Raw genomic sequence first — 13,891 nt, 5'->3', positions numbered from 1 at the left:
CCAGCAGGAATCGAACCCAAGCATTCTGCGTTGCAATCAGGTATTCTACCACTGAGCCACGCCAGGTCTATAAACTGGCTTGGAAAAACAGCCTACGCAGGCGTACTACCGGTGCAACGTCAATTGTGGTTGTGGTGCTGGCTATCTAATTTTACAGGACAGCAATAAACACTACATGATACTCCTACGATGTGTACTCCTACGATACAGGCGTCATATGAGATGAACGTGTGTAGTTCCAGTGTTGGCTCCTCTTTTATAGCAGTCTAATAAACATTACATTTGTATTCCTATGATTCAGGAAGCTATATTGGAGCATTGCTCGTCCCCGGAGGAATACATTAACGAATGTTACATATGATATCCACATCACAGCACCGTAAAGTGCACTTCGTGCACCAGAACGACGCAGTGTCCTCTTCATTTCTTACGAGGCTGGGTGATGGCCTCATGCTGACCGAGGAAGATGCCAGAATAATTGACAGCCGCTTTGTAGACTAGGCTACGTAGGCCACATACGCCCAGGTAGTCTACGAATACGACCAACACCGTCCACTGAAGTTGGTCTACGTAGCACTATCCAGGCCTACCAGCCTCGACGGCCTATACCTCACCAACACGAAGGATGGCTTCAGGTTCGGACATGTCGCTGGCTCTGTCGACAGATAATTTGTCGACGACCTGACCGAGGCATCCACGAATTCCAACAGCTCTACTATACCACATACTTCACTAGACATAGACCCCTCGTCACCACGATCACGACCGGAACCTATAACAAGTCATGACCAGCTGTTGGTGCTCACTGATCGTGATGATGATGCCCTTGCTCAAGAACTGTCAAGAACTTCTTGCACACGTGCACACGGGTTCGTGAAACGTGCGTGCGTTTTCGGGACACGTATAAGCACTACATATCAGCTTACCGCTTCTGGTTTTGGTAATACCCACGTTGCCATTGGCTGCGTTACCCAACCGTAAACAACTGGTTATATAACACATATGCGGCTCTTCAACATATATATGTGTGCGTGTAAAATATATACAAATCTTTAGCGTCATTTTGTAACGTGTCGCTCAGTAAAAAAAGTTACGCCACAGTCACCTACCCGCCACATGCTTCGCATAACATCGACTCCCACGGTACGTGGGATCTGCCGAATTTTGTGTGTGTGTGTGTGTGCGTGCGCGCGTACAAGACGCGCAATTTCCTCACTCATAAGCGATAACGACGAAAGACGTACGCACATGTCAGCTGTTCAAGCGAAGCTTTTATTGACTCACGTGTGAAGCTGGTGGCGGTGGTGTTCCAAAACACCCTCCTCATCCACACCTGGCGCGTAACAAATACATAAATAATAATAATAATAATAATAATAATAATAATAATAATAATAATAATAATAATAATAATAATAATAATAATAATAATAATAATAATTATTATTATTATTATTATTATTATTATTATTATTATTATTATTATTATTATTATTATTATTAAATAAATGAGCGCCAGCATAGCTGTAATCAACTGCGGGGACAGGCGTACTGCTCGAGCAGAAGAAATGCGTACTGGTTGTAGACAAAACTGCGGCGTTCCGCCGCCAGAATCCAGATGTGGAAAACAGCTTGGGCTCATTCTTTCGCGAGCCGCCCGGACAAGGGGAATCGCTGATGTGAGGTCACGTGACGCGCCGTCATCCCCCCCCTCCAAATCCGCATTTGGTCCGTCGTGTGAATGCACCATAAGTAACGATGGCGGATTGTCACAAATTAGCGCGTAATAAAGCGCGCGCGAGGCCGCTTTCAAACGGCTGCGCGACAGGACGGCGCGAGCCGCGCGCCCAAGAAGCGCGAACGACGAAAAAACAAACATCAAAAGACGCCGGCGCGCCGCCTCCTCCTCACCCACTGGAGCCAGACGCAGCCAACGCGATCAAACGCCCGGCAAAGCCTGGATGTTTCTAGAAGGAAGGGGGACGCAGCACCGAGCGATGCCGCCGCGGTTCGAACATACGAGAAAGCTCTCGCCCTTTCTCTAGCCTTAGCTGTACTGCGCGCCGAAGAACCCTCCCGACGCTTCTAGAAACCGGGGAAGAATGGATAAAAGCGTGCAAACGACGAGGGAGCAGACAGTCAGCGAAGGAGTGAGCGAGTCAGTCGGCCCGGATGGTAAAGTTACGCCAAGTGTGGCTCCGTTAGCCAAAGAAGACGTGTTTATGATGGTGTGCGGTCAGTCGATCGTCGATCTGGAAGAATCCGATGACGACACCGTGTGAGCCGTGACAAGTCACGACGACGGTTGAGCTACGACGATCAACGCTGGAGCTGGCGTGAGTGTTTCCTTGAAGAGAAGTATTCGATTACCGTCCAAGTATTGTGGACTGGATACGCCATTGTTTATTCAGGACTTTAACTGTCGTTGAATAGTTGTAATGCATGCAATTGCATTCGTAGCGTGTGATCTGTTTGTTTAGCTCCCGTTGTGTAAACACCATCTGAGTTATATTGTGAAGCTGTAACTGGTACCAGCCGAGTGTGCACGTGTTTGTGATATTTGTATTGCCTTAACTGAGAATATATTTCGTTTTCGTTTGTGTTATCGACTCTCGGCTCTGACTCGGTCTTTGGACCACAACCGGCGTTCGCTGGCGCACCAAAGGACCAACTCTAAATTGTCCGCGCTTTCGTGGTGCGTTTTCGGAGGGCCGTGACGCCAGCCCTTAAAATCCGCCCGGCGATTGCAATCCCCATTAACGGGATCAGTGACACGGATGCAAATAGGAGGAATGCACGGAGCTTTAATGCGTTATTCTGTTTTATTTGTACATTCGATTTGTTTTCTTGCGTGCACGAGATACACAGAGGGCCGGGCCGAGAAGGTGCTATAACTCGCCCATTTCCGAACCTTGTTGGTCACGTCCTTGCGGAAGAGTTCTTCCTCTTCTGGCGACAGCAATGCCAGCACGGGATTTACGGAGAGGTTGATATCTGGACAGGAAAACAAATGTAAGGAAGGCAGTGCGGGATGTGGGCAAGTCAGATGTGCATATTCATGTCATCATATGAGGAGGCTACAATTGCATTCATGTACACCATTGAAATGACCATCAGTTGCAGTCGTACTGGCAAGTGTGGAGTGATGACGCGGCGGTGGTGATAAAATATATAGCGATAACGTAAAAAAAAGCCGGCAGATCCCACGCATTGTGGGAATCGATGTAATGCGAAGCAGCCAGCAAAGAGCTGCATACATCGTCTTGTATGTCGTTTAGCAAAATGCGTGTCATTTCTTTCACGTTAACTCCTATTATTTATGTTCGTCACACAGTAACGTCGCGCAATACCAATTTCGGGGTAGATCAAGCTAGCGAAACGGCCACCAGGGCCCCATGAGCGTGGCACGTAAGTCATGCTGTACATGACATGCGTGTCATGATTTTCGTGTTAACTCGTGTTATTTATGTTCGTCACACAGTCACGTCGCGCAATACCAATTTCAGGGTAGATCAAGCTAGCGAAACGGCCACCAGCGCCCCATGAGCGTGGCACGTAAGTGATGCTATACATCACATGCGTGTCATGATTTTCGTGTTAACTCGTGTTATTTATGTTCGTGACACAGTCACGACGCGCAATACCAATTTCGGGGTAGATCAAGCTAGCGAAACGGCCGCCAGCGCCCCATGAGCGTGGCACGTAAGTGATGCTGTACATCACATGCGTGTCATGATTTTCGTGTTAACTCGTGTTATGTTCGTCACACAGTCACGTCGCGCAATACCAATTTCGGGGTAGATCAAGCTAGCGAAACGGCCACCAGCGCGCCATGAGCGTGACACGTAAGTCATGCTGTACATGACATGCGTGTCATGATTTTCGTGTTAACTCGTGTTATTTATGTTCGTCACACAGTCACGTCGCGCAATACCAATTTCAGGGTAGATCAAGCTAGCGAAACGGCCACCAGCGCCCCATGAGCGTGGCACGTAAGTGATACTATACATCACATGCGTGTCATGATTTTCGTGTTAACTCGTGTTATTTATGTTCGTCACACAGTCGCGACGCGCAATACCAATTTCGGGGTAGATCAAGCTAGCGAAACGGCCGCCAGCGCCCCATGAGCGTGGCACGTAAGTGATGCTGTACATCACATGCGTGTCATGATTTTCGTGTTAACTCGTGTTATGTTCGTCACACAGTCACGTCGCGCAATACCAATTTCGGGGTAGATCAAGCTAGCGAAACGGCCACCAGCGCGCCATGAGCGTGACACGTAAGTCATGCTGTACATGACATGCGTGTCATGATTTTCGTGTTAACCCGTGTTATTTATGCTCGCCACACAGTCACGTCGCGCAATACCAATTTCGGGGTAGATCAAGCTAGCGAAACGGCCGCTCGCACCCCATGAGCGTGGCAAGTAAGTCATGCTGTACATGACATGCGTGTCATGATTTTCATGTTAACTCGTGTTATTTCTGTTCGTTACACAGTCACGTCGCAAGATACCAATTTTGCTGTATATCAAGCTAGCGAAACGGCCACCAGCGCGCCATGAGCGTGACACGTAAGTCATGCTGTACATGACATGCGTGTCATGATTTTCGTGTTAACTCGTGTTATTTATATTCGTCACACAGTCACGTCGCGCAATACCAATTTAGGGGTAGATCAAGCTAGCGAAACGGCTGCCAGCGCACCATGAGCGTGGCACGTAAGTCATGCTGTACATGACATGCGTGTCATGATTTTTATATTAACTCGTGTTATTTATGCTCGTCAAACAGTCACGTCGCAAGATACCAATTTTGCTGTATATCAAGCTAGCGAAACGGCCGCCAGAGCACCATGAGCGCGGCATGTAAATCATGCTGTACATGACATGCGTGTCATGATTTTCAAGTATGACTTGTCATTTATGTTCGTCATACAGTCACGTCGCAAGATACCAATTTTGCTGTATATCAAGCTAGCGAAACGGCCGCCAGCGCACCATGAGCGCGGCATGTAAATCATGCTGTAAATGACATGCGTGTCATGATTTTCATGTTATGACTTGTCATTTATGTTCGTCATACAGTCATGTTACGCCATACCAACTTTGGAGTACATTCGATTAACCAAGCGACCAGGAGAGCACAAAGTCGTAGGCGGCTAGATAGATAGATAGATAGATAGATAGATAGATAGATAGATAGATAGATAGATAGATAGATAGATAGATAGATAGATAGATAGATAGATAGATAGATAGATAGATAGATAGATAGATAGATAGATAGATACGCTCAAAGTCGCAGAAGTTCGCTAAGAAATGCTTCGCATTTAATATATAGCTACAACGTAACAATAAATAGAAGCCTCTCCGAAAAAATATGGGAGATCCCACGCGTTGTGGGAATCGGTTTCATGTGAAGCAGTCAGCGACTACTTCTATGCAGTATTTTATGGCTTTGAGCCAAGCGTTACGAGGTGTATCGATGTGATTTCGTAAGTGTAGTAGCTGTGTGCACGTCGTGGGCTTACCAGGCATGTCGACAACCTAGGGCGCCACGTAAAGTGAGCGCTCACGTTAAAGTACATACGTCAGTATTATCGAAACTAACTGTACCTTATAGTGCAATCATGTGAATATCATACGTAACTTTCGTTAATGCATTCCTCCGGAGTCGAGCAATGTTTCAATGTAGCTTGCTGTATCATAGGAACAGAAGTGTAATGTTTATTAGACTTCAAAAAAAAAAAAGCCAACACTGGAAACACAGACGTCCATCTGATATGACACCTGTACCGTAAGAGTGCATATGTAGTGTTTATTGCTTTCATGTAAAATTCGATAGCCAGCACCACAACCACAATTGACCTCGCACCGTCGTTACGCCTGCATAGGCTGCTTTTCCAAACCAGTTTATAGACGTGGCGTGGCTAGTGGCACAATACCTAATTACCACGCAGAATGCTAGGGTTCGATTCCTGCTGGGATCTTAATTTTTATTATTTCCATTCGTCGCGTCAACGCTGCCAATGTCGGTTTTTCTTCACGCTCTTGCATTTAAGTTACAAATGTCTGTTGTCGCCGTTCTTTGGCAGATACAAACTATCCACCTGTGGCGCATACCCGTACACCGCTGCCCATGGTAAACGGGTATGTGCCACACGTGTCTGTAAGAAAGGGTTTAACGACGCACGCGACAGGACTTTCTTGTTATCCATGTCATGACCAGACATTCATATTTGTCAAATCTTCTTACGCTCCCATGCCAATTTTGGTGTACACAAAGTTAAGGAGGCGATCATGAGAGCACCGAGACGTAGGCGCCTAGATAGATATATAGATAGATACGCAGATAGAAACGCTCGAAGTACCAAAAGTTCGCTAAGAAATGCTTTGCGCTTAAAACCGAGGCGTGCTTCTCTATCACCTATATGAGAGAGTCAATCAAGCTGGTTTCCTTTCGAACCGTAAGTACCCTTTCTAAAGGAACTTAAAAAGCAGGTAGATCGTGAACTAAAGGTTTATCACTCCTAGCTAAGATATGACCTTCGGCTAAGCAGTGATGTCGGAATCTTTTATCAAATTTTCCAGGACGTTCAAGCTTTCGATATAAAACCATGGAAACGAGCATGCCTGTAGGGAACACCAACTATCTGAAACACACTAAAAGTGCTTGACGTCATGGAGACGAGCACTTGCGATTGAATGGAACCTGTATGAAATTTTCTCTCGTCGGACGACAGTGATCGTGGTGGGTGGAGCTTGTGTTTATTTTGCGGTTATAATCGACTACACGTTTGCCTACGAGAGTGGCCATGCGGGGAGGCCGGACCTACTTGAATTTGGCTTGTTGGTACAGTATCATTGAATACTAGATTACCTAACGCAGAGGATACGCAAGGTAGAAAAACGCCGCCACTGTGTGTGTATTTACGCCTTGTGTGCTGTCTATGTTGCCGAATCTAATATACAGTAACACTTTAAAAGGTTCGGGTACAGCAAAGGAATATCTCCGCTAGTGAAGCGTTCGCGAAATTTTCAGCAGATTTTCGGCTTTGTGATTCAAAACCTCGAAGTGTTCCAAAGGTAATGAGAATTCTTTTCGTGTATGAGATACTCGGATTGGTAAAGCTTAGCTGGTGCTCATTAATTTGCCTAATTGAGTAGCGTACGGAACGAAAGAAGGGGCTTGAGATTGTTCGAACCAAGTTCCTGAAACTTTCTTTTTATTATAATGAGCCATATAAGTGCGCGCCACTTAAAAGATTGACTTGTTAGTTTTCGCGTATGATAAGTTCAGTAGTGAATGCCGCTAGTTGCTTAAAAACCCCTTCAACATGTCTGAGCATCGAAAGCTAGCAGGCGTGATGCATCAAACAAGTCGTGTAGACAGTGCAGCGGTGTCTGAAGCGGCTACGTAATGCGAAATGGGTCCAGATTTCTAACAGAAAGAAAAGCGCGCGTTTTCGTCTCGAGAAAGGTGCGTTTCAATGTAGCGCGCACGCGGAGTGCTTTTGAATTCAATGAATACGACACGTGACCGGTTCTTCAGTCAATACCCGGCAAGCGACTTCGCTACATGCCGGGCCTCCCTACTTTGGCATCATCGCTACTGCTTGAATCAGAGTTGACAGCGACATGCCGATCTACCAGTGACGGTATACTTGATGTTTCCGTTTAGGTCACGTGACTCTCCTGCATGTGAAGCAACTGAGTTTCCCGCTATTGCGCTATATAGGACACGGAAACACGCCTCGCGGCACCGTAACTCGAACAATAATGAACCGATGTGACAAACGTTGGGTAAAACAGTCCCTATCGAGGCACGTTAGAACTTCCCAAGTGATACCAAAATGTGCAGCGTGACTTGTTAGGCGCGCTTTAATGATTACGGACGTCACTGTGCAAGAAAAAAGAATTACAGCATATCCACGGGTGAATGATGAAGAGCTTGGGCGAAGCTCCCGAAGCAATCATGGTTACACCGTGAAATATTCAGTGGTTTCGCCCAGCAGTAATCAAAGCGATACGCCGCTTTGATTACTGCACGCAATCTAGCGTGCAGGGTGCCGCTGTTTTTTTTTCTTTTCTTCTTTTTTTCTTTTGTTCCTTTTTTTCCCTTTTTCTTTCTTTTTCTTCTTTTCCTCTTTTTTTCTTTTCTTCTTTTCTTTTTTTTGCACACATATTGCACACATCTCTATGGGACAGCGCCATCTAGTATATCGCCACCCAACTGCAGTTTGCATGCATCTCCATGGGACAGCGCCATCTATTGAATGATACGGGAGACGCGACGGTGGGGGAACGCCGCATGGAGCGACGACCGACCAGGTGATGCTATAAGGAGCTTCGCCCCTAAAACATGGCTGATCCCTCTGTCATAGGACTCGGTATAACACGAAAGTGAAACGTGTCTTCACAGACGCAGTGGAGCGTTTGTTTGCATTCCTTCGCCCCAAGGGCGAAGGAATGAATGCTACAGCAACAAATTGTAATGTCATGCGAAGAACGGCAAGCAGCTCGAAACTTACAACGCGCTGCTCAAGCAGAAAGGACGCACGGAACGAAACATACAATGGATGAGAGCAAACTGTGGCATCTGTAACTTATGTCTGCGTGAGCACCGCGCTGCTTTCGCAAAATCGGCCGCTGCAGTGAGCCAAGTGACCTTCGTGCTCTCAACGCAAGACGTACGAACCACCGCAATCACGAGATAAGCGCACGCACGAGCGACCACACCCTGTAGAGGCGGGCGCTTGTCGCAACGGCGGCGACTTTTAAAGAGCGCTCTTTCAGCCCTTCACACCATCTCGCTAGTGATAACGAAAACACGCTGTAACACTGATGTCTGAGTACCGCCACGGGCAAATGGTGTATATAAATAGCTCGTCGTTAGCATTGCGAAGAACGTGGCGTCCGTGGCCGAATCGTTTCGCGCAGCGTGCTGCGGAGCGAGGGGTCGTAAGTTCAATTCCGGGTGACGGAACTTTTTCTTCTGTTTTTTTTTCTTTGCCCACTGTTAGTCTTTATATTTTACAACGTCATATCCGTGACGGAAATACGTCAGTGGAGCCGTGGTGGACAACGGCATGAAACACTGTCGTGTTAAAATCGACGGAGAATCGCTTACCTATCTCGTATTTACAAAGTCTATGAAATCGCAATCGGCGTCTCCATTTTCTGAAACATCACTTAAGAGCAGAATACCAATGGCCATACAGCTGCATAATGTTAGCGCATGGTATGTCTCAGAAGCGTAAGATTTCGTGAGTACCTACCAACGGCAGTCTGAATAGATTCACTGAAATCAATCTTCACATAAAGCAGCTCGCAGGTGTTGGCGGCAAGGCCGGCAGAGTCAAGGGTATTGCGCAGGTAAGACAGTCTCGCCTTGTCATCCTCCAAGTCCTGGCTTTTTGGCGTAAACTCGTCGAAGACCTTGGAACGTACAAACAATGCTTATTTGCCACAAGAAATACCCGATAAATTGCGAAAAACCACGCGTTTAGCCGCACAGAGGAATATGTGCGTTAATTACGGCGTGCATTACGTTTTGATGTCCGGCCGTCTAGCAGTGGCCAGAAATTGCAGCAGAAGCTCCCTATTGTGGAGCTGTCAAATAGTGTGTAAGTATTATGTGAAATACATTTAACTCGGACATGGCGGGTTGTAGATCAGTGGGAGCGGCCTACGTCCGGTAGTGGACCCAATACAGTCTGATGATTACCATGATGACAAAGCAGCCTAACATTATTCAACGTCCGCTATAATTAGCATACAGTAACTTCATGTATTCATAAGGACCGTAACATCACAGACGGACTGATGCCCGGTTCTTCAAAGGAAATAGCCAAAGAATGTCTGCAATTAAAATACCGCAGATGTTGGTGTGCAGGAAAACTGAACCCATCGCTTACTTTCCCCGACTCCTGTTCTGTGCAGACACAAGAGCAGATCAGCTACAATAACAGAGCAGAGCAGACCACAAGAGCAGATTAGCTAAAAAAAGTTCTAGGACGCTAGAGGTTTGCTTTCAAGAGTAGAACGCGATAGCCTAATCGGACCGTGTTCGTATCGCCGTCCCAATTGCTAGGCTGGCTTCGCTTCTCTGTCGGCACCTAAATCGTGCAGCAAGGAAAGCGAAAGTATGGACGTGCGCCGTCTCCTATATCCATGGATGCTGCACGACAGAACACGGAAAGCGTACCCGCGGGCCCTCTGCGGAATCTCGCGGGTTTTCTGTCAAGCCGCTGAAGAACCTTCGAGATGCGTGTACCACCAACGCTAAATGGTGTACATAAATAGCTCGCCTTTATACTGGAGGATGTGTACCTGGTGGCCGAGTGGCTAAAGTCATCGCGCCACGGAGCCAGGGGTCTCAGGTCTCATTCCTTGATCCCAATCGAACAGAAAATTTCTTTATTTGCTTAGAATAAGGCACTGAGATCGGGCTAGTTGTTCCGATTAGCTGCGTCTACTTCAAATTTAGCTCACGGACAACGCTCATTTTTCGCTCAAGGCCAAAAACACGACGCCACCGACACCGAAAAATCTGCGAAACAAGCTCTTTGACTCCATCGCGTTAACACTACCAAGTTCATCGCCATTACCACTCACAGTACTTTCTCAGATATGTACTCCCCTATTCCCCCTCCCCATGTGTAGGGTAGCAAACTGGACGCATTGTCTAGTTAACCTCCCTGCCTTTCCTACATTCCTTCTCTCTCTCTCTCTCTTCTCAGATATGCGAAGGAATAGTTAGTTCTGTTCTCGTCTTTCACAGCCAAAAAAATGAGCCAGTTCATGAAGGTTGACCGAATACGCAACGCATTTTGTTTCATGAAAGAATGTCCCAAACCTGCACAAAACTCTTACATACTCTATTGGAAAACCCAGTGGCACTGTCCCAGTGCCATACATGATTATCGAACCAGTGTGGCACGGGGGTACTGGGACGCTGGCACGCTGCACGAGGCACGCTGGACGCTGGCGCACTGCACACTGGGACACCCGTTACGGGCCGGAATCGGGCTTTTAAGTTGCCCGCAAAAACCTCAAACCCTGCAGCCGCAAAACCCTACAAAGTTGATTTTAGAAACTGTGCTCGTGCCCAGATCGTAATTAGGGCTGAAGCACGAGCACTGCGACAAAAAACAAGTAAAAAAAAAACGAGCAAGCTGGAGTCGAATCCACCACCTCGACGCACCGTGCATTCTGAGTCTGACACGTTACCGCTACGCCACACGGGGTATTTCTTTTTTCGTAACTCAGTACGGCGCTGCTGGAAATTCCAGTTTTTCCCCGCGTAATACCAAAAACCTGGTGTGCCAGTGCCTTAAAAAGGCACCACTCACATCGCAGGCCAGAAGAACATGGATTGCTTCATCGAATACCTACGCCACAACTGGTAGACGAGAGTCAGCCTGAGTCAGCCTCTTTTTTCTTCATGTTATTACTACTTCCGGTAGCCAGTGTCTTAATTTTTCTCGTTTAGAAACACAGATTTCAGTCTCTTCGTGCTCGCGAGAACCTAACAGAAGAGAGTTAATTTGTTTATGTGCTGCCTAGGATCACAACGTCTATCTGGCACGTTTTGCGGCAAGAACATATTAGCGTAACCGCTGATGTGTTGCGGCGATCGCACTGACTCGCTAAGCAGTTAGCCTTACCTATGTAGAAAACAATGTTTATCTGAACTGCACACTGAACACATTAGCTTTCGTCACCCATTTGAACATATTTTCCGTCCTATTTGTTTACGTTCCGCGTAATATGCAGCCGCATGCAGTTGTTCACCCTAGCCGAACTGACAACCGTTAGCCTTAGAGCTGTACTCCGTGCGCCGCGATCGCTGTTAAGAACGTGCATATTCAATTACATAGAATCTAATAACCGTTCAAATGTAATTTCGATCATACCTGAATGAAGCGAGGCCATATTTTCACCTTCGATTACACAAATCAGAAGCTAAAAACGCCGAGATTGAGCCTTACATTGGCTCACTGTTGCCGGTGGCGTGCGGCCATGGTGCGGCTTTCAGCGGTACGAGCCCGTATGGAAGGACTGACTGTTATAGTAGGTCGATGTTATTTTCAGACTAATACTAATGTCATATTGTGTTGCGAATGATAAGTTCTTTCGATGCAGTTATATGAACTACATTCATGACACTCGATCACACACTTCAGAGAAAGCGCGCGCGCTCGACAAATGATTGCTTTAGCGTATACGTACGTCCGTCGCTTAACTAAAGCTAAAGCTGGATATGTGTACGACACAGAATAGAATAATATTTTGAAAATATTCGATAAGTTTTTCTGTCGACTTCTGGCGACCCAATACCAAATTTTATACGAATTCCACACAGCGCGCCCAGTTTTTTCCAAAGTGCTGCCAGTGTTTCCAGTGAACGGGCAGACACTGTACAGCGTGGACAGTGCCTCTCAGTGCGCTGTAAGACACTGGGCCACTGGGTATAGTATTCCCAGCGTCTTTCAGCGCACCGCGCTGCACTGGCCATGCTGTACAGTCTGCCCAGTGCCTCCCAGCACGCTGTAGTACACTGGGACACACTGTACAGCGTTTCCAGTGCCACCCAGTGCGCTGAAAGGCACTGGAAACGCTTTTTTTTTTCGATAGGGTAGTGTATGATATAGCTAATGGTAATTACGTAACTACAAGAGCTCACTTTAAGCAGAATGCATGTGCTGAATGGTTGTGCTAGTTATTATGTGCCGTTATGAGAACCGGCAGCCAAAACTTAGACAAAATGATCGATCATGCAGCGAATGCTTGACCGTGGATGTTAGCCACTGCTAGCTAGTCCGGGAAAGGTGGTGGTTGAATTCAATTAGGAATTACTACGCACACGCCGTTCAGCGGATAATAACGCGGTTGCGGAACGCGAATGCAATAGGCTCAGAAAGACATAGTCTTAGATCTATCTAGGGCTTACCGACGGCCGGTTAAAAAAACTCACGTTCGAGAACTTTTTCCAACGATCGAGCTGCGCCACCTCCTTCCACAGCGTCCGCGTGGGTGACCAGGCGGGAAACAGCAGGAGACACTCTCCAGATGGCGTCAGCAGTCGTGACACATTCCTCATGGCCTCCGCCTGGTCCTTTAGCCAATTGAGGCAGAAAAAGGAGTAGATCCGATCGAATGTTCTGTACTTTCCGAGGAAATCCGTAACGTCATCACCTATGTTCAGGTAATCGTACTGTATTTTGGGATGCGAGCTGTTTGTACGAGCATAGGAGAGCATATCTTCGGACGCATCAACGGCGACGAGTCTACGGCAGGGAGAGCATCTAGGCAGTAGCCAGTCTCGAGTGAAGTCCCCGGTACCGCAGCCTATGTCCAAGAATTGCTGGTTCTCGGTGTTGTCGTCCGGCGCGAAAGTCATGTGAAGGAAGTCCATGGCCTTCAGGTTAATGCCACGCTGTAGCTCGTTGTTGTCCTTGTATAGCTTGGAGTTGTACCTCAGATTACCTGAGATATTCGTGGTCATAGTGAAGCAGCTGTCAAGGGTGAAGAAGGCACCACTAGAAGTGTTTTGTCCTGCGACGTTTGAGAATTCTTGAAGGAGTGGCGCGCAAGCGGCGAGGTTCTGGTTTTTCGCACCTGCGAAGAACCGTTATTTCAGCTTGAGTCATTATGAGAGGAGTCCGAAGTAATTTTAACAGCGAAGCTGCTTAAGCTCGAGGTTCGTTAGTCGGGGCTATCAAAAACTATCATCACGAACTGTCTCTACCTTATATCGCATTTCGAGTCACCGAGCACCTGGCAGAGCTGCGCCTTGCGCATCCAACGCAATAATGTAGATGTAGATGTAGATGTAGATGTAGATGTAGATGTAGATCCTGTACTGCTGGCTCACACCCACTC

At 47.1% G+C, this 13,891-nt stretch overlaps 1 pseudogene; it reads right to left on the bottom strand.

Moving 5' to 3' along the window:
- The window catches only part of LOC119385732 (juvenile hormone acid O-methyltransferase-like), a 48,831-nt pseudogene extending 35,317 nt beyond the window's left edge, over positions 1-13,514 (bottom strand).
- Between the last annotated feature and the right edge of the window lie 377 nt (positions 13,515-13,891).

The sequence above is a fragment of the Rhipicephalus sanguineus genome, chromosome 3, assembly GCF_013339695.2.
Source record: "Rhipicephalus sanguineus isolate Rsan-2018 chromosome 3, BIME_Rsan_1.4, whole genome shotgun sequence".
Taxonomy (NCBI): domain Eukaryota; kingdom Metazoa; phylum Arthropoda; class Arachnida; order Ixodida; family Ixodidae; genus Rhipicephalus; species Rhipicephalus sanguineus.
This window is presented reverse-complemented; position numbering and strand designations above follow the sequence as displayed.